The following is a 21579-nucleotide window of genomic DNA, read 5'->3' on the forward strand; positions in this document are numbered from 1 at the left end:
CAGAAGCTCCGGAGTCTTCATTTTTAACACACTGCTCATGGATTTATAAGTAATAAAGTACTATAAAGTATCAGTTGTTGAGCTTTTTTTCCTTCTTATATTTGTTTTATAAGTATTTGCTGAATTAACATACTTCATCTAACTAAATTTCAAAGACTCTAAATGGCCACAAAAAGCAGTGAGATTTGTTTAAAGATTTTACTTATCTGTTTGAGAGAAAGCGTGCGTCAAGTGTGGGGCAAGTAGAGAGGGAGAGAGAGAAGAAGAGAATCTCAAGCGGACTCCATGCTTAGCTCCTACACGGGACTTGGTTTCACAGCCCTGAGATTGTGATCTGAGCCAAAATCAAGAGTCTGATGCTTGACTAACTGAGCCACCCAGATGCCCCACTGTGAAGTCAGTTTAAATCAGTCATTGAGCTCAGGAATTTATTCTGTACAACCAAAAGAAATGTATTATGAAACACCATTCCTTTGATTTTACTATTCTACTTTCGACATATTAACATCCTTATTTCCTTTTGGCTGTATCTTCTTCCAAGTCACGAAATTTAAAAATTTCTGTATTGCCTCTCCTCCCTCTCCCACTTACTTAAATCCTCTCACCCTTTTCCAGCTCAGTCCCTACATTTTTGTTCCTCTGTCCTTGGTTTCTGGGTTTTAACAGTTACTGATGCACCTATAGAATGCGTTTTACCAGCTGCCACTCAAGCATATTCTCTAATTGTACTTCATTTTGCGTTGCCCCAGTTATCTTTCTTGCTTCTACTTTGAGAGCAAAAAATAACACCAAAAGCTGTTATAGTTAGTTCTACTTAGTTTTCTAGGAAACAATTAAGATAAAATTTAAATCTCCTTAACCTAGGGAGCCTGCTTTATGTTTTTAATCAATTTTATAAGATCATGAATATGGTGACTGTGATATACTAGGACATTCATACTTCAGACAACACCTTTTTCTTTCTTTCTTTTTTTTTTTTTAAAGATTTTATTTATTTATTTGACAGACAGAGATCACAAGTAGGCAGAAAGGCAGGCAGAGAGAGGAGGGGAAGCAGGCTCCCTGCTGAGTAGTTAGCCCGATGCAGGGCTCGAACCCAGGACCCTGGGATCATGACCTGAGCTGAAAGCAGAGGCTTTAACCCACTGAACCACACAGGCGACCCCCCCTCTTTTTTTTTTTTTTTTTTAAAGATTTGATTTATTAGAGAGAGAGTGCACAAGCTGCAGGGTAGGGGGAGCAGAGGGAAAAAGAGAAGGACTCCCAACTCAGCCCCAGGACTTGAGCTGAAGGCAGACGCTTAACCAACTGTGCCACCCAGGTGCCCACCAACTGCCTTTTAATTACAAAGAAATTTAGGTTGTGGTGCTTGGCTGGTTCCGCTGGTTAAATGTCCAACTCTTGGTTTTGGCTCAGATCATGATCTCAGGGTCATGAGATTGAGCCTAGCATCAGGCTCTGTGATAAGTGTGGAGTCTGCTTATGTTTCTTTCTCCCTTATCCTCTGCCCCTCCTTGCTGCTATCTCTTTCTAAAATAAATCTTTAAAAAAAAAATTAGGTTATAGTATTTTATTAAGAATAATTGCCAGGGCGGCTGGGTGGTTCAGTGGGTTAAGCCTCTGCCTTTGGCTCCGGTCATGATCTCAGGGTCCTGGGATCAAGCCCCAAGTCAGGCTCTCTGCTCAGCAGGGAGCCTGCTTCCCCCTGCCTCTCTGCCGGCTTGTGATCTCTCTTTCTCTCTGTCAAATAAATGAATACAATCTTAAAAAATAATAATAATAATTGCCACTTACTTGTTTGGTGCCTATAATATGCCACTTCCTGTTTTGGTTAGATACTTTACTGTTTCGTTTGAGTTTTCATAAAAATTCCGTGAAGTACCTGAAATTTCCGCTTTATAATTGAAGGAATTGAGTTTCCACGAAGGTGAAGCCAGTACCGTGACAGAACCAAAATACAGTCCAGGTCCCCGTGTCTTAAATTCATTACCATTTCTTCTGTATTACACGGTATCCTTAAAGTAGTACAGAACTTTTGAAATAGTTTTGCCAGAGTATTCTGGAGGAAATGTGCAAATAGTGCCCTTAGAAATGCACAGTTCCATGATCAGAGGCCCTCCGTAGTATTGATCGGCAGTATGGAGTAATTGTTTTCTGTCAGATACGTGATTGCAAGCACATTGTTCTTAAGCTTTATTCAGGGGTGTATCCAGGGTCTGGAGGTATTGATATGTGAGGGAAGTTATGGGTGTCTAGAGATCATATTTGAGTTGTTTTGTGTCAAGGAAAATTAACCTGATTGGGGCTGGGAAATGAGAAAGGAGGAGAGTTTAGAAAGCATTAGGAATAAAGGGAAGTTGGTGGACATATGTGATTTGTTTGGTGTGTGTATCTCAGTCCTCCTTCCCTTGTACATGTTCTTGGCAACCTTTATTCCTAGAGTAAAGATCACTTTGGTTTTTATATGCTGCATTTTTTTTTTTATGGTTCTTTTTCTATTTCTTTCGGAATCCTATTTTTTTCTGTAGTTTATTTGAATGCATTGAAGGGTATTTAAATGAGAAACTAATGCAGTTGGGAAGTTGCTACAGGAAAGACAGGATAACTGAAGGCTTCTTAATAATAAATCACACCAAAAATGGAACCTGCAGGAACCAACTATGTGGACAAATGGAAAAATGCCTTTTGTCTACAAATTGCAGTGATCCTACATAAACATGGAGGTCTCTGTCTGGCTTAGGATAGCTGGCTAAGTCTGATCGTTCCCCTCCATACAACCTTTAAACCAGCATTCCAAGTACTGCTTTCTGTGCTATTTTGTTTACTGTCTTGGTCAGTAAGTGTACGGAATTTTTAATAGACACCAAGTAAGGTTACTTCCAATTGGGTTATAGATACCTTATGGTTTGTTTTAAGAATAGGTATTGTTTGATTGATTAAGGAACCTACAGCCAGCAAGTGGACTGAATATAGAAATACTATTTTCTGAGAGGTCATTGACTTAAATCAGGGTTATCAGTAGAGGTCAATCAATATTATAGATATGAAGAAGCTAATCAGAAGTAGCTTCCATGAAGTTTCTGGTTAGAAATTGATTCATCATTAAGAAAGTGATATTTCCAAACACAGTTTATGCAAATTTTAAAGTCTGTAACAAATTTGAGGAATGATCTTTACCAGGAAAAAGCTGCTACTAAGTATTAACTTCTTAGCACTAAATTTGAAATCTTGGGTTTTTCATTGTGTGTGTTCTGTCAGCAGGGGAGGGACCTGCTATAGCATTGCTAATTCACAGCACCAGGGTGTGCTGTAAGCAAACCACAGCTGGGTTTATTTATAACTAATTGCATGGGTATCTGTCCTTGTTTGTGGCTTTGAAATTCCCATATATTTCTTCTTCTGGACAATTACTGTATCAGACAATATTGAATCATAGCCTTATTTTTCGAAGCTCTTTAGAAATCATTAGTCTGCTCTTTATTTTGAGGAACCATTTTAAGATTTTGTACTACTTGTATTATTATTATTTAAAGGTTCTATTTATTTGAGAAGCAGAGAGCATAAGCAGGTGGAGGGGCAGAGGGAGAGGGAGAAGCAGATTCCCTGCTGAGCAGGGATCTGGACCTGAGTCAAATGCAGGTGCTTAGCCGACTGAGCCACTCAGGTGCCCCTCGCTTGTATTATTTGTGCTCTGCTTCTTTACACAAGAAACTAAAGGTTCAAGACCCTTCGTCAAAATGACCTCTGAGTAAAAATCAACATAAATATTATTGAGGTCTAATTCAAAAGGGAAGAGACTGCCTCATGATTGAATCTATCTCAAGGTGTGTTTACAAAGTTTACAAAGTTGTCCTCACCATTTTTGTTATTTTCTAGGATGTTTCAGCCAAGCCCAGGAAATATAGTACTTATTTAACTTATTTAACCTTGTGTTCTTAAATCCTTTTCAAAGCATTCATCATTTTGAATCTGCTTGCTACCAGTTCTTCCATTTCATCTTCCATGTAGCTATGTAGTGCCCTCACCCTTTTGCTGCCAGATCATATATGCCCCTTAAACTCTCTCCTCCACAGTCTCCAGTAAATCTGGGAAGTGGCAGCTGGCTTCTACTACAATCACATGTATCATATAGGAATTGAGTGATTCTCATATATTACAGATCAGAGCTGACATAGTAATTAGAGATGGATTTATTTGAGTGTGAAGGCAAGTGTGTTTTGTACCAGTTCCATCAGTTATACATCCTTTGCTATTTAAGGTTTTGTGGAAGCTCAGAGTTTGATTCTCACAATGTGAATTTTAAATCCCATTGTAAGAAAAAATATTTGTGTCTGTAATATTTCTGTTGTCCTTAAAGATTAAATGGAATTATAACCACTTTTATGGTCAAGGATATGCTAAAATCAGGGACAGTCGGATATTTAATGGTATAGCTATGTTCCTTTTTTTCTAAAACGAGGTTGATGCCTAGGTTGGTGCCCCCTCCTGCTGTTAAATAGTTTTATCTTCTATATGGGATGTTTCCGCTAGTCATTCAGAAAATCTTACTTAAAAAGCTTAAAAAGTTTGAATTTGAAAAATCTGATAAGCCTTCAAATTTAGGAGTCCTTTTGATTAGCAGAGTAATTCATTTCCTCTTATTAGATAAGTTAGTTATAAGAACAGGTATTTGAACCAATAAAAAAAATGAAGTATGATGTGATGAATATAATAGGTTTTATTAAAAGTTTAACCCATTATTTTATTAATTGTAAATTATGACTATATCATTCTTTTAATAATAGTCTTTACAGTTTGTGCTTACATAGGTGCCCATTATCATCTTGAGGAAGGATACCAGTGGGGAGGAAAGAGAGAGTTTAGATTTAACTGAATGATCTTGAAAAGATTTCCTCGTAATGAAGAAACTCCAAACCTCCTAGATCTGAGTTGGGATTGGCAGGGAAGAATAGAGTACTGGCACAGCCTTACAGCCTGACTGTAGAACACGCTCTTCCATCTTAGTTTCTCCAGTGATATCAATCAAAATCATACTTCTAGGGAGACCCATAAAAGACCAAATTCTACATATAGAAAGGACTCTAGGTATATGAAATTTGAGATGTAACATCCATATATATGAGAGCTGAGGCTTTCCCATAGATATCAAATATTCACCTAAGACTCCTTTCTCCTTGCATTCTGATTGTGTAAATTTGGGTTGGGGCCAAAACCACATGTTTATTAAATCAGTATTCTACAAGCTGGCAATTGGTATATATTGTATCAGTCTTCATATGTTGATTCATAGTTTTGCTATTCCATAGCTTTGTATATGGCTTTGAACAAGTTAAGTCTCTTTAAGAACATGTTTCTTTTGTAAATTGAGGATGAAAATAACATTTTCCTCAATAAGACTGCCCAGTGGAGACTTAGTGAAATAATTCATATAAAGCCTTTGTATAGTAACTGGCCTGTAGTGCTCAATGATTGGTTATGTAATAATGATAGAAGGTTGGTTTTTTGCATTTGGTTTTACTGTCTCTGTAAGATAGTAAAATGAGAATCTTAGATTCTAAGATTTGTCTGTCTTACAAACTCAATTCAGACAAATAACTCAGCCTTAGATTCTCTATACCAGAGAAGGCGGGGGGTGGGGAGGATTGTAACATTTCAGTTTAAAGAGCAGGACCTCTTATTGATAGATTATAGTTTTGTGCTCATTTTTTCTTAGACATATTTACATATATTTTATGAAGTCAGTGCTAAAAGAAAGGTCAGAGACTAAAAGAAACTGTCAGGCTTACAAATGGTGTTTATTTAGAAATCTTTGAGGATCTTTTTGGGATGCATGTTTGAGTATCTTTGTGTGGGCTCTCACGTGATGCACGTGTGCAGCATAGATTATGGCTGTGTTAAGGTAAATGAACACACTCTGGTCAAGTTGATGGGTTCTCCTGATGATTCATAGCCATACAAAAGTGAAATACATGTAACTCTGAGATCAGAAACAACATGAACTTGATAAAAGACAAGATCTTCTCTAAAGTGGTTTCAATAAAAGAATGATTCTGCATGTCAGGAAAGCTGCTATGGCACAGTAAGATGAAGCAGCAAAATGTTAGCACTTTGAGTATGTTCCTTTTTTGTATTTAAATTATAGGGTACTATGAGAAAGTTTGTGAAGGTTTAGGGATACTTTGAAGAAAATAAAGAGTGAAGAAACTAGATAACTGACCAGTATCACTTAACAGAGCATTGATAGAAGAAAAACTGTTAAAAATTTCTATGTATTGTATTTGCATCTCAACTCAAGGGAAAGGCAGAGGATGGTCATAAAGCAACTCTAGATCATACATGAACAGAAAGACTGAAAGGGCAAATTCAATTTAAAGTGTTCTGTGGCTACAGGATGCTGAGTCAAAGTCAGATTTGGCCATATACAGAATCCATGAACTCATATATGAAGGGAAAAAACATTCTAATTTTCCAGATTTTATTTATTTATTTATTTATTTGACAGAGATCACAAGTAGGCAGAGAGAGAGAGAGAGAGAGAGAGAGAGAGAAGGAAGCAGGCTCCCCTCTGAGCAGAGAGCCTGATGCGGGGCTCGATCCCAAGACCCTGGAATCATGACCTGGGCCAAAGGCAGAGGCTTTAACCCACTGAGCCACCCAGGCCCCCCATCCAGATGTATTTTAACTATAAATATCATTACTCTTCCATCCCACCCCAAAATGAAAAAAAAATAAAATGAGGCAAAAGTCCCAATTTTATGTTTATAATCTTGATATGAAAAGAGCCTAAAGTATTTGAAGTGACACTGTAGTCATCACTCCAATTAGCACTCCTTTCTCGCAATGAGAAGAAAGGTACCAGTTCATTTAAAAAAGAGACAAAAGCTCTGTGGAGGAGCTATTAAGGAATTAACAGATATAATGTAGATTGTGAGTTGTTCTTGTTTGAAACCTAGTTTACCTTATATTTTTATATACTTCTCTGTTTATGTTTAAGGAAGATACTAAATTCAGCCATCTTCCTCTGTGTTTTGTGTCCTCTCTGGAGTTGTATTTGCAAATAGTGTGTGTTGTACACAGTGATTTACCAGTTTCATTATATGAATGTTTGTCTGAAGGATTTAAATTGACGTACAGTTTTAACTTAGTGGACACCTTAAGAAGAAAATTCAGTGACTATAGAACAAACTGTTGAAGACCGACTACTTTCATTAATTTTTACTAGCTATCTCAACTGCATCTCTTCATTTAGAAGACAAATGTGAACAGTATTTCAGTGTACTTTACATTTGCCATGTCACTAACCGTGTTCCATCACTTGAAGGGAAGACTCAGTCTTAAAAATCGTATGTCTTAACTTTGTTTTTCTCCCAATAAAATCTTCAGAGTCCTTCTCTTCCTTAGTTTTATAACACAGACCATAAAGTTGCTTTGGGGGGAAAAATGTTTCAGAATTTTTTGAGATCCTTATTTGTCAAGACTGTGCTTTTAAACATGTAGGAGGCAGGGAGGCATGTGTCATTTATCGCTTCATAGGGCCTTAGGTTTATGATTAAGAGTACTAAAGTCAGGTTGTCAGATTTGTATTCATACTGGCACTTAATACTAGCAATGATGGTTGTCAGATTTGTATTCATACTGGCACTTAATACTAGCAATGATGCTTTAGGCAAGTTAATCACCTTTGTGTGGCTCTGTTTTCTCTTTTTTGATATCAGAATAATAGTATCTTCCATGTAATATTGTGGAACCAAATAAGAAAATATATGGAAAGTATCGGGATAGGTGAGAAACTCAAGGCTAATGACCAGGCAATAAACAATAAATGTTGCTATCATCATCTTCAGCATTTTCTACACTTACGCATATAACTGGACAACCTGCACTTGCTTTTAATTCATTAGATTTAATCTAATACATTTAATAATTAATATATATCTTAAAATATATAAATATATAAATAATTAATACATCTCCCAATATATAAAATACATTCCTTTTTTTAAAAAGATTTTATTTATTTATTTGACAGACTGAGAGAGAGAGTACAAGCAGTAGGGAGGAGTAGAGGTAGAGGTAGAAGGAGAAGCAGACTCCCCACTGAGCAGGGAGCCCAATGTAGGGCTCCATCCCAGGACCCTGAGATCATGATCTGAGATGAAGGCAGACACTTAACCAACTGAGCCACCCAGGCGCCCCATAAAATTCATTCCTAAATATATGACATCTATTTAGATGGTTTATGACCCAATATAAATATTTATAAAGGGAAAGTATTGACCCTAGGTAGGGAGAAATTACTTCTAATTGGGAGAATTGTGGAAGACTTTATGAAAATACTGGCTCTTGTGCTGGGCTTCATAAAAACATGCAGGGTTTTAGAAGGCCTAAGACAGAGGTAAAAAACATGCCTGGACAGAAGACCATAAACCAGTATCTTTTTAGTAACATCCAGGCATTATATCCTAAGTGCCATCTTAATTCAAAGTCATCACCATAAAAATGTATATACATATGTTTGGCCTCTGTTTGCAAATGAAGTTAAGGTTCAGAGACATTAACTGATTTACTCAAGATACAACTAAATAAGGAATAGTAGAGGTAGAGTTAGAGTTTGAATTCAGCTCTGCCTGGCTCCAAAACCCACATTCTTTTAGCTACACTGCCTTCAGGCTGGAGAGCAGTGTGAACAAAGGTATAGATGAGAGAAACTATAATTTCAGAAACTTCTAATAGAGTAGTCTAACTAAGAAGTGGGGTAGAAACTCTGTTGGGAAATGAGAGAGGTTCCAGATGACATAGTCTTGAATGCCATACTGAAAAAAGAAATGTGGACTTTCTTATGTAGGCATTAGTAAGTTCCTAAAGTCCACTGTCCAGGGAGATGAAATTACCATGTGATCATATTTTTATAGCAATGTGTAGAGTACATTATACTGAGAGACGATTAGAAGTGGTCCCATTAGGTGGGTTATTAAATAATCAGTACTTTTTTTTCTGTATTCAGTTTCCTTTTAAAAATGTTAAAGTTAACCTCACATATGACAAACATGTTTATTTTAGCATTTCAGTATATTGGGGCACTTAGGTAGCTCAGTTGGTTAAGCGTCTGATTCTGGGTTTCAGCTTAGGTCATGAACTCAGGGTCATGAAATCGAGCCCCATGTTGGGCTCTGTGCTCAGCAGGGAGTCTGCTGGAGATTCTCCATCTCCCTCTGCCCCCCATCCCCAACTCCCTACTGCTCACGCTGTCTCTCAAAAAAAAATTATCATCACCATAAAAGTGTTTCAGTATATTTGCTTATGAAAAACAGTTTTGGGGTACTTGCCTGGCTCAGTCAGTAGAGTGTAGAACTCTTGTTCGCGGGGTTGTGGGTTCAAACCCCATGTTGGGCTTGGAGCCTACTTAAAAAATCTAAACTTTTGAAGTATGCTTGAGGATACAGAAATTGTCTCCCACCTACTGGCATACAAACTTTTTTTTTTCCTTTTTGTAATTTTACTTGCTTAACTCAATAGATGTGGATTTAAGAGTTTTATTAAGGCATACGATTAAAGACAGTGACTAAGTGGCGTGGGGAATGTGGGAGGGGAATGAAACATCACTGAGGGAATACAACACTATTAGGAAAAAAGGAATTCTGTCTTTTCCTTGCCATTGACTCCTTGCTATCCATAAATAAAATCCTAACTCTGGTATGAGAAAATAGTTTACATTTTTACTTCAACCTATTATTCTAATCTTCAGCTAATATACAAATTGACTCATAATTTATCATCACCCCAAACACTGTTTTCCCTTCAGACTTAAAGCATTTGCATAACCATGTCCCTTTGTCTAAAATATCTTCTGTCTGTTCTTATGAGAAATTTCAACTGTTACTTTTTCATGTTTCATTTGTGGTCTTATGTATGAAGGCTTTCTTATCTCTTCCAGATACAGGATCACTTCCTTCTTGCTTCCTCAGTTGCCCCTGTGAACTCTGTCTTTCTCATAATAATATAGTAGTTTTCTATTTCAAAGTCTGTTTCCCCCCTACTCCATAATCTCAAGATCAGACATCATATCTTACTCATCTTCAGAACTCCAGTACCTAGCAGAATACCTGGCACATAATATCTGCCCTAATGATAAATGGATGGATAGCAATAGATGAATAAAATGACGTGAAATTAATAAACTTTATACAGAAGCCACTATCATGATATGAAAGTGCTGTGATAATGGACATTTGTTCTTTCTGTGGAAACAGTTTGGAGAGAGTTAACCTTATCACCTTGGAGATTAGGGAAAGCTTTTTTTCAGAAGCTTCTATAAAAGCCAGGTTCTAAAGACTGAGTTAGCTCCAGGAACTTGTGCAAAGGCCCTTAATGCTACAGACTTGAACTTCAGGTGGAGTTGCTTTTGAGATCACCAAGTCATTTAATGTCAAATCCAAAAACCCATTACTAATAAACAGTCCTTTCATCTTCTCATGATTTTTGACAGTTTGGCTACCTTCTTTTTCTTAAACTCTTACCTGGAACTATAAGCAACTTTCCCTTGGGGTGCCTGGGTGTCTCAGTCGGCTAAGCATCTGACTTTGAATTTTGGCTCTGGACATGATCCTCAGGGTTGTGAGATTGAGACCCGGGTTGGGCTCTGTGCTTAGTGGGGAGCGTGGTTAAGATTTTTTCTCTCTCCCTCTGCCCACCCCCACTCTCTCTTCCCAAAAAAAAAAGGCAGATGCAACGACTTTCCCCTAAAACCACTCACTTATAAGCTGCATATTCTTTGCCAGATATTTATATGTGTGTCTTAATAACAACTCTGTTAGTTCCCTTCCCTTCCCTTTGTTAGTTCTGTTAGCTCAGTTTTATTTTATTTTTGAGAAGACTGAGATTTAGAGAGGTTACATAACTTGTCCATGATAATGATAATGTAGTTTGGAAGTGTGAGACCACTGAACTTAAGTGTGACTCCAGTGAATGTTTATTCCACTTTGCTACTCTGGCTTATCTGTACAGTGTATTTTTGTCCACATGTTTTGTTAATTTGATTTTTAAGAATATGGATTGTCTTACATAGTCAGATCCATTTCATCCTGGGGGCCAGTTAATAATATGTCCAGAAATAAAGAAGTGATCTCTGTGGAATTGCTTTTCCTGTAAGAGAAACCTAGAGACTTCTCTTAGGTGATCAAGGGGCTTAGAATTGAATATAAAATATGGTTTGTCACTTTAACAAGGATGAAATCCCAAGTTTAAAGTAGGGTTATTTGTTACCTGAAACTCAAACAAGGTAGGGAGAGAGTAGAATCACCAGGTAGAAAAAAGATTCTTTTACATCCTGAGATAACCCTGAAGACTGGCTTGATCTGCCATGCAGTTGAAGTTCACAGTAACGATGCAAAGTTTTTCTGGAAAGATTTCACTTCTGATCACAGTAGTTACTTCAGGTACTCAGAAAAGGGGAGTGAGAGATACTTTTCTCCTATTCTTTGTACTGTTTGAATTTTTGCCACATATGTATATCACCAGTTGAAGTAAACCAATAAATATTAAAAAGAAAGAAAGGTGTCACAGTGACCTCTGAGGAATGGGATGTTATTGTCTCCATTTTTCTTTTAATCCAGCAGCTTATTAACTTCCTTACTAATTTTAATTATCAATTTCTAGATTCCTGGAATATTCTATGTGCATAATAATATGATCCACAAGTAATGAAAGTTTAGTTTTTACTTTCCCAATTTTATACCTAATTTTTATTCATTTTAGTGTAATGTTGAAGGGAAGTGATGATACCTGGCATTTTCATCTTTTTACTCACAAAAGGGAAAACTTTTGAATATATAAGATTTTTGTAGAAACCTTATAAGGAAGTTTCTTTCAATTTTCAGCTTGCACAGAGTTCTCACCATAAATGAAGCTGGAGTATATTGCTTTCTTTTGTACCTATTGAAGATGATTTAATAATTATCTTTTAAATATTGAGTGATATTTTTTTCTAATCTTTAATCAATTGTACCTCATTGGAATAAGCCCAACTTGGTCAAGATGTATTATTCATATATATTATTAAAATTGACCTGCTGCTATTCCATTTGGGATTTTTTCATCTATTTTCATGAAAAACATTGGTCTAGAATCTTCCTTTCTTTTATTGTTCTTGTCACATTTTGATTTCATAATTATGTTAAGTTTCATGAAAAAAATTAAGCAGTCTCCTGTGGACAAATATGTGATATTAAAAGTACTCTATTCTTGAATATTTGACTGAGCTTGTAGATAAAGCCATGTAAGCCTGAGGTAGAGAAAAGTTTTTGACAGTTGACTTTTTTTTTTAATGCCTTTCAGATGATTCATGTTTTCTTTGTCTTCTTGCTCATTTGCGGTCAGTTTTTTGTAAGAATTTTTATACGTGGTTTAAGTATTCAAATTTGTTAACAAAGTTTTTTATTTCCATTTTTTCGTACAAAATTACTCATTCTGAGAGCAGGAGTCAGTTCAACGTAATGCTTAACATTTGGGAAAAATTAAGTAAGAAAAGGGCTATATTCTGATTTTTGTTTAATGATTATCTTCCTTTGTTATAAATGTTTATCATCATGAGTACCAAGACTTACACATAAAACCACTTTTGTTTTATGGGAGTCCATGAAGATAATATGTCTGTCCATTTATTCAGGTGTTCTTTGATATCTTTCAACATTGTTTAATATTTTCAACATGCAGATCTTAATATATTTTAAGCTTGTCCCTAAGTAGTTCATGTTTCTGATGCCATTGTAAATGGTATCTTTTAAAAATCCATTTGCTGGGACGCCGGGGTGTCTCAGTTGGTTGAGCGAGCAGCTGCCTTCGGCTCAGGTCATAATCCCGGCATTTTGGGATCGAGTCCTACATCGGGCTCCTTGCTCAGGAGGGAGCCTACTTCTCCCTCTGCCTCTACCTACCACTCTGTCTGCCTGTGCTTGGGTGTTCTCTAACAAATAAATAAATAAATAGAATAAAAAATAAAAAATCCATTTGCTAATTATTCATCATTTTTAATTTATAGAAATATATTGATTTTGATACAATGACATATCTGACAATGCTGCTAGATCAGGTTATTAGTTTTAGTAGCTTTTTTTAAGATTTATTATGCTTTTCTACATAGGCAATCATGTCATTTACAAATAAAGATAATTTTACTGCTTCCTTTCTCATCTGTTTGTTTTTTCTTTCTTTTTCTTGACTGTTACATGGGGTAGGACCTCTAATAGAAGTGGTAAAAGCAAACATCCTTCCCTTGCCCCTCCAGTCTGGAAGAGAAAGAGTTCAGTATTTCACCATTAAGTGTGATGTTAGCTTAAAGTTTTTCATAGGAATTCCTTATAACCTTGAGGGATTTCCTTTCTGTTCTTCATTTGGTAGGTGCTAGGAGTTCTTTTTATGAATAAGTTTTAAATTCTGTCATATTAAATTCTTTGTCAATTATGATTATGTGATTTCCCGTTCTGTTTAAAATGGTGAATTACATTCATTTTTTTTTTTAATGTTAAGCCAACTAGAATATCTTGATAAATCCTAGATAGACATGATGCATTATTCTTTGTATGTGGCAAAATTCTGCTTATTTTGTTAAGGGTTAAATCTGTTTGTGAAGGCATTTGGTCTGCATTTTTTTTTATAATGTCTTTCTGTGACTTTGTCTAATAAACTGAGTTTGGAAGTGTTCCTTTCTCCTGTTATTCTGACTTTATCTTTCTTTATCTTTCTTCTCGGAATTTGCATCTTTCATAGAATTTATACATTTAATTGCCTGTCAATTTTCTTGGCATAAAGTTGTCTATATTTATTCTCTATCCTTTTTAATAACTGTAGGATAATCCCCTCATTCATTCCTGATATTGTTAATTTACCTTTATCTTTTTTTAATCAATTTATTTCAAAAACTAGTTTTTGTTTTTAATAATTTTTACCTATTTTTTACCTTATTTTATTGATTTCTGCTTTTTATTATTATCATGTTTATACTTATGTCTAATTTGCTTTTTATCCTTTTCTTAAGCTATACCTTAATACATTATTGATGTTAAACCTTTCTGCTTTATTATTACAGGCATTTAGAGAGATAATTTTCTAAGTGCTATTTGTGACTAGTTATACAAATTTTGAATGTTGTGTGTGTGTGTGTGTGTGTGTGTGTGTGTGTGTTTAAGATTGATTTATTTATTTGTCAGAGAGAGAGAGAGCAAGAGCACACAAGCAGGGTGAGCAGCAGGCAGAGAGAAAAGCAGGTTTCACACTGAGCAGAGAGCCCCATGTGGGACTTGATCCCAAGACCCTGAGATCATGACCTGAGCCAAAGCAGACATGTAACTAACTGAGCCACCCAGGCATCCCAATAGGTTGTGTTTTTAGTATCTTTTAGTTCAATATAGTTTTTCAAACCTTGGGGGTTCTTACTTGAGCCCCGTTTTTTTTAAATCTTCAAATATTTAGGGATTTTTTCAGGTGTCTGTTACTGTTTTTGAGTTTGGTTCTGTTTGGTCAGAGAACATACTTGCATAATTTCAGTCTTTTTTAAGTGTATTGAGATTTGTTTTAATGGTCTGGCACATTGTCTTGGTGAATAGTTCACATGCACTTGAAAAGAATGTATACTTTTTGCCATTTAAGTGAGATTTATGTAAATGTTAATTTGCTCAGTTTATTTTGTTAATATTATTCAAGGCTTTTATGTCTTTGATTTATATCTGCTTATTCTTTAAGTTATTGACCGGAGAGTATTGAAGTCTCCAAACACAAATATGGACTTGTCTGTTCCATTCAATTCCATCAGTTTTGCTTTGTGTATTTTGACACTCAGTTTTAAATAAATATGCATTTAGGATTTTATAAAATTAATTATAATTAATTATAAAATATCTCTTCTTATCCTTGGCCATATTCTTTGTCCTAAAGTCTACTTTTTTTGATATTAATAGAGGCATTCCAGCTTTTTTAAAAAAAGATTTTATTTATTTGACAGAGAGATCACAGGTAGGCAGAGAAGCAAGCAGAGGGGGCGGGGAAGCAGGCTCCCTGCTGAGCAGAGAGCCTGATGTGGGGCTCGATCCCAGGACCCTGAGACTATGAGCCGAGCTGAAGGCAGAGGCTTAACCCACTGAGCCACCCAGGTGCCCTGGCTTTTTTTTTTTTTTTTTTTTTTTAAAGATTTATATATATATTTGAAGAGAGAATGCACGTTCATGCACAAATGGAGGAGGGGCAGGGACAAGCGTAAAGAGGGAGAGAATCTTTTTTAAGCAGACTCTGGATGGGGTACAGAGCCCAACACAGGGCTTACTCTCACAACCCTGAGATCATGCATGACCTGAGCAGAAACCAAGAGTTGGATGCTTAATCCACTGTACCACCCAGATGCCCGGGCCATTCCAGCTTTCTTAGGATTAATACTTGCATAGTGTATTTCCCTTCCTTTTACTTTGTATCTTTGTTTTTTAAAATTAAAAGACTTTAAGTGTTTTATGGACAGCATAGAGTTGGTCTTGCTGTTTTATCAAGTCTTAACAGTCTCTGCCTTTTCATTGTAGTATTTACACCATTTACATTTTCTTATCAGTAACATTGGCTATTTGTCTACCATCTTGCTATTTGTTTTCTGTTTATTCTATGTGTTCTATTTCCCCATGTTCTTCATTTCCTTTCCTTTCTTTTTAAATTATTTTTATAATTCATCTTATCTACTAGCTTATCAGCTATACTAATTCTTTTTTAGTGGTTTCTCTAAGGTTCGTGATATTCCTATTAAACTTACCAAGGTCTGTCTTCAGATTACAACCCTTTATGCATTATGGAAGAATGTTAACAGTAATATACTTCTATTTCCCTATTTTATCTTGTGCACTTTTGCTATCATATGTGTTGCTTCTTTTTATTTTATAATAACCATAATACGTTAATTATTTTTGCTTTAAATGGAAAATTATCTGTTAAGAAAATTAAAAACAAGAGAGCAAGTATCTTTTATATTTACCCACATAATAACAATTTACAGCACCCTTCATCTTTTTGTTTAGATCTGAATTTTCATTTGGTATAAGAACTTTCTTTAACAGTTTCTTATAGTGCAGTTCTGCTATCTCAGCTGTAGTTTTTTTGAAAATAATCTTTTACTTTTGAATAATATTTCTAGGTTGACAGTTTTCTTCTTTCATTACCTTAAAGATACTGTTTTATTGCCTTGTATTGCTTCTGATGACAAATTGGTGATGTTGTTCCTATATGTAATGTCTGTTTCTCCTCTGGCAGTTTCTAAGATTTTCTCTTTCTTACACGTTTTTAGCAGTTTATCATGTGCCATGATGTAGTGGTATTTGTGGGTACTTTGTGGTTTTTAGATTTGGAAAATTTTTAAATTTGGATCTTCGTATACTTTTTCTGACTCCTCCTCTATTTGAGATTCCAGTTACATATTTGCTAGATTGTGTGTTGTCTTATGGTCACACAAATGCTTTTTTTGTTTGTTTGTTTGTTTTTACTCTTCCCAGTCTTTCTCTTCTGCTTCCATTTCTGTTTTCTTTTTCCCATGTCAAATTTGTTGATGTTTTAGTCTCCACTGTTTCATCCATTGCTATGTCCATCCTTTGAAATTTTCATTTGGGATAACAGTACTTCTCAGGTGGAGAAATTCCATTTGGTCTTTATATTTATGGGTTCCATTTCTCTTAGTAAGTTCATTGTTTCCTTTAAATACTTGAGTATAGTTCTGTCTGCATTATAAATCCTCGTTTTGTTGCTTCTATTATCTTTATCATTTGGGATCTATTTTGCTCATTGATTTTTCTTTTTCCTCTTGAGTCATACATTTTGCCTCTTGAATGCTGTACATTGTAATTTCTTCATTGTTGAGTGTCTGGATTTTGTTGAATGTTTTTAAGAGTCTTAAAGTTTGGGGGTGTTTGGCTGGCTCAGTCAGTGGAGCGTGTGACTCTTGATCCCAGGGTTGTTAGTTCAAGTCCCACATTGGGTACAGAGATTACTTAAAAACAGGGTTTTTAAAAAAATAAGTTATAAAAAGAAAAGAGTATTAATGTTTGGGTTTTTAAAAAGGATTTTTATTTATTTATTAGAGAGGACATGTGTGGAGGTGGGTAAGTTGCAGAGGGAGAGGGAGAAACAAACTCCCCACTGAGCAAGGAGCCTGGCATGGGGCTCTATCCCAGGACCCTGAGATCATGACCTTTGCCAAAGGTAGACGCTTAACCCACCGAGCCTTTTGGGCACCCTAAAGTTGTCTTGATAGAAAGTTGTTTTGGGGGATAAACTTGATTTTTTTTACTCGTTTTTAAGTTGTATTAGAGTGACTCTAGAGTAGCCGTCAGCAAACTTTTTCTTAAAGAACCACATTGCAAATATTTTAGGCTTTGCAGGCCATGCAGTCTCTGCTGCAGTTCCTTGATTCTGCTCCTCTAGTGCAGGAGCAGCCATAGACAGTATATAATCAAATTATCACAGCTACGTTCCATTAAGACTGAAATACCAAAGACAGGCATTAGGCTAGATTTGGCCTATAAGTGATAGTTTGCTGATCCCTGGTCTAGAGAAATATTTACTTTAAGGCTAATTTAGTCTTCCTAACAAGACACGGCCCATTTGGGTACTCTGCTGAATGTTGTAGATGTTCAGGGAGGTTTCTTCACTGTGGCTGCTCAAAGCTCAAACATCCCCTAATTCCATGTGAAGTCTGGCATTTGATAATGTTATTATAGATTGTCAATAGTTGTACTTCCCCTGTTCATTGTTATTTTGCTGGCCTTGTTTAGTTTAATCCTGTTTATATGTAGTTTATTATAACAACATACAATCAAGGAGACAGATCCCCATGCAGATTCCTGGAGTGCTGCTTTTACTTTCTCCTGTGGTACTTGGCCCTACAAACTCCAGCTGCAGTACAGATATTCTGAACTTGTTCCTGTCTCCTCAGCTTAGTAAGTCTGCTATGGTCTGCTTGTGTATTCCTGTTTGAATTCCCCTTCTTGCTTTGCGGTTTGGAAGTTGCCTCCAAGCAGAAAGCCAGGGTAATTAGAGGACTCACCTTCTTATAAGGATCATAGTTCTATACGGCCTGTTACCCAACGTTGTCTTAAATATTTTGTTCGGTTTTCTAGTTGCTTATAGCAGGACAGCAGATCCATTCTGTTTATTCTGTCCAAGCCAGAAATGGGTTATTTTTTAACATATTCATTTCTTTCTCTCTCCTTTTTTTAAAGATTTTATTTACTTATTTGTCAGAGAGAGAAAGAGAGTGCGCGCACAAGCAGGCAGAGGCAGAGAGAGAAGTCGGCTCCCCTCTGAGCAAGGAGCCCGGTGTGGGACTCGATTCCAGGACCCTGGGATCATGACCTGAGCTGAAGGCAGGCGCTTAACCGACTGAGCCACCCAGGCCTCCCCACCATATTAATTTCTATAGTAAAATTATTTCACATTCAGAATCATTTCTGTCAGTCTCTAAGAATAAATCCTCCAATTGCAAACTAAGCGAGCTTGCTCAGAGTTGTAACATACTAGTTATAATGGCACTTTTTGTAGGCAAGCTAGCAAAGAGAAAATTGTTCCAGTAGATGCTAGTTTTGTTTCAGTATACCTTAGTGTAGTATCAATGGCTTCAAGCAAGTTGGTATTATGTTTGTGTATATGTCTTCTATTTTTATAAAAGACTTACTGCTCTTTTTTCCATTATTTTTTTAAAATCTCTCTGTATTAAGAAAATAGTAGATACATGATTAGCTTAACCCTGAGCATAATTTTGCAGCAAAACTGCCATTTTTTTTTTCCAGTTTGTCTAAACTGCCAGTTTTTAAGGGAGAGAGGAAAAACATAATGAGACTTACTGGCTGGCATTTTTATTTTATTTAGCAAGTAAAAGCAGCCCATTGAGCCAGAACTTATGTACATTAAGGCTGTGGCGGACTTTAGCTACAGCTAAGAATTACCAGTGATTCAAAATGTAAACAAGAATCATTAAAAAACTGTAGTAATAATCTTGTGCTTGTCACTTCTATACCTCTATGCTAAAGTAAAATACCTGGTTTTATTTTTCTAATGCATGCAAAAGTTAATTTATCTTATGCTAATATTTGGCTAAAAGACACTTTAACCCTAAATCCCTTTAAAAGTTCATGGTCTTGGGGTACCTGGGTGGCTCAGTGGGTTAAGGCCTCTGCCCTCGGCTCAGGTCGTGGTCCCAGGGTTCTGGGATCAAGCCCCGCTGAGCAGGGAGCCTGCTTCCTCCTCTCTCTCTCTCTCTGCCTGCCTCTCTGCTTGCTTGTGATCTCTGTCTGGCAAATAAATAAATAAAATCTTTAAAAAAAAAAGTTCATGGTCTTGGGACACCTAGATGGCTCAGTCAGTTAAACAGCTGACTCTTTTGATTTCGGTTCAGGTCATGATCTCAGGGTCTTAGGATAAGGCCCTGTGTTGGGCTCCCCACTCAGCAAGGAGTCTGCTTGAGGATTCTCTCTCCCTTTGCCTCTGCCCCTCCTCATCCATTTCCACACCCGCTCTGGCATGCACTCACTCTCTCTGTCTCTCTCTCTCTAAAATAAATCTTTGTAAAAAATAAAAGTTCATAGTCTATACAGGGAGGGGCATACTGAGATGTAAAGCTATTTTTCTTTCATTGTTTGTTACTTTGGATAGTTTTGAGTATTTCTAAGAAATTGGGACACCTGTCACCTATATATGAGTCCCCCCCAAAAAAACAATGCCAGCTGGACAGGTGTGTTGACTTATTTGTAAATGAAATGTGTATTTCCACAAGAAAAGATGTAGAGTTAACCCTTTGGTAGCATGTAATATGGTACCATCTTTAAGGCCATAATAGTCCTGAGGTTAGAGACAGTATTATTCATTTCGGAGAGCTATCAGATATCTTCCTTCTTGGGTTTAGCTTAGTAATTGTGTAAACCTCAAGCTCCTCTTATGTGATAATCTAACTAGATTAGATTCTCTTATTAAGAGAATTTATTAAGTCCAGTTTTTCATACTGTATGATAATATACCATGCTTTTCTAAGCTTTCCTTCCACCAAGAATTAGAACTATGAATTATAGAGTTCATAAAATCTGTAACGGGTAGAGGTCGGTCCCTCTCTTCCGGGGATTGAGCCCTTATCTCCACCAGCTTTCTCCACCCTCTTCCTTTGTATTACAGGTGACTACGACCAAAGTGGCAGAGAGAGTCCCTTAGGCTATAAATTCTCACCACCCTGACATTGTTCCCACAGCAGAGGGAGCAGTTCTCAGTGACTGAAACATCAAATGATGGGCGGCAGTTGCCTTCCTAGATACTGGAGTCATTCCTCAAGCAGAAATTAGATTGATCATTGCTATTTGTAGCTTCAGTCCTGGATGGTGTTCACAGACAAATCATTTCTGGGTCCGCTGGTGACAGTTGTGATGTCACATAGCTTGTTTAAAATTCTTTCTAGAAAGAAATCCGCATGGTACCATACCATGCTTCTTTTGTTTTCTGAGGCAGGCATAGAAATTCTGCCTTTTGACCAGCTCAGAGTGAGTTATTATATTGCCTAATGATACTCCAAATTCTCTCCAACCAGCTTCTTCATTCGGGTAGCTACAAGAGTAAATAAATCTCAAATTTATCTCTGTCTCCTCACCCCCCCTCCTCAGTCCTATATGGAAGTATTAATTCTACACTCATTTGGTCCAGAAGTAGCCTGTAATTCCCCAAAGTAAAATATTGAAACTAATTCTATAGTGGGTACTCTATTACTTGTGTTACTGTTTTCAAAAATACAGGTGCTGATTTAAGGGAAAACCTCAGCCAGGAACGTATCAGTTTAGGGGAAGAAAGAGTTTTCCTTAACTCTCTTAGGGGCCCTGACTGGATCTAAAAACTATACAAGACAGATTGACAGGAGAAAACCATACAAATTATCTAATAGAAGTTTTACATATTGTCAGAACCTTCATAAGGAAATGGCGACCCAAATAAACAGACCTTTGTATTTTATGCCAGGTGTGATGAAGAGTGGGTAGTGGTGTAGAAATGTGGATAGATTAAGGAATATGAGGTAATTGTTGAAAGTTGGGAGAAACTTAGCAAGTTCTATTTGTTAAGATTCTTCTTGGAATCATTTTGTCTTTGGAGATAAGGATGCTTCTTTATTCTGGGAATAGGGAAAGCACCTCTCACATGAGGGTTTTATGACCTGTTTCAGGGGAAAAGGAGAGAGTGAGTGGGAGGTCAGGGTTCTGCTCCTGCTTCTGCTGTTTTCTCAGACTCCTTCAGCTTAAAATATTCAGATATGTCAAGGTACCATATTTTGGGCTGTTTCCTGAACCCCATCATCAGTGATTCCCATGCTCAACCCCATAAAAAACATCCTTGTGTTACTTTGTTATACTGCTATGACCATTGATGTTACCATTGACTACATCCAGGAATACTCGGATTCCCAAAATTTGGGGGATAGTGGAAGAAATTATTTATTTTCTCTTACACCATTAGCAATCAGGTGAGCATTATTTTGAGTCACTTTATTAGGAATCAAAGGAAAATTTAAAAAATAGGAATGTATAAGTTTGT

General features: G+C 36.5%; 1 protein-coding gene and 1 non-coding gene across 3 annotated transcripts in view; both read left to right on the forward strand.

The window, feature by feature from the left end:
- The window catches only part of COP1 (COP1 E3 ubiquitin ligase), a 246533-nt gene that overhangs the window by 221600 nt on the left and 3354 nt on the right, over positions 1-21579 (forward strand). The gene's annotated exons all lie outside the window — the stretch shown is intronic.
- Positions 2638-2778, forward strand: LOC132026350 (small Cajal body-specific RNA 3). Its single transcript, XR_009406869.1, has one exon. It is a non-coding gene; the product is annotated as a small Cajal body-specific RNA 3 (non-coding RNA).

The sequence above is a fragment of the Mustela nigripes genome, chromosome 10, assembly GCF_022355385.1.
Source record: "Mustela nigripes isolate SB6536 chromosome 10, MUSNIG.SB6536, whole genome shotgun sequence".
NCBI lineage: Eukaryota > Metazoa > Chordata > Mammalia > Carnivora > Mustelidae > Mustela > Mustela nigripes.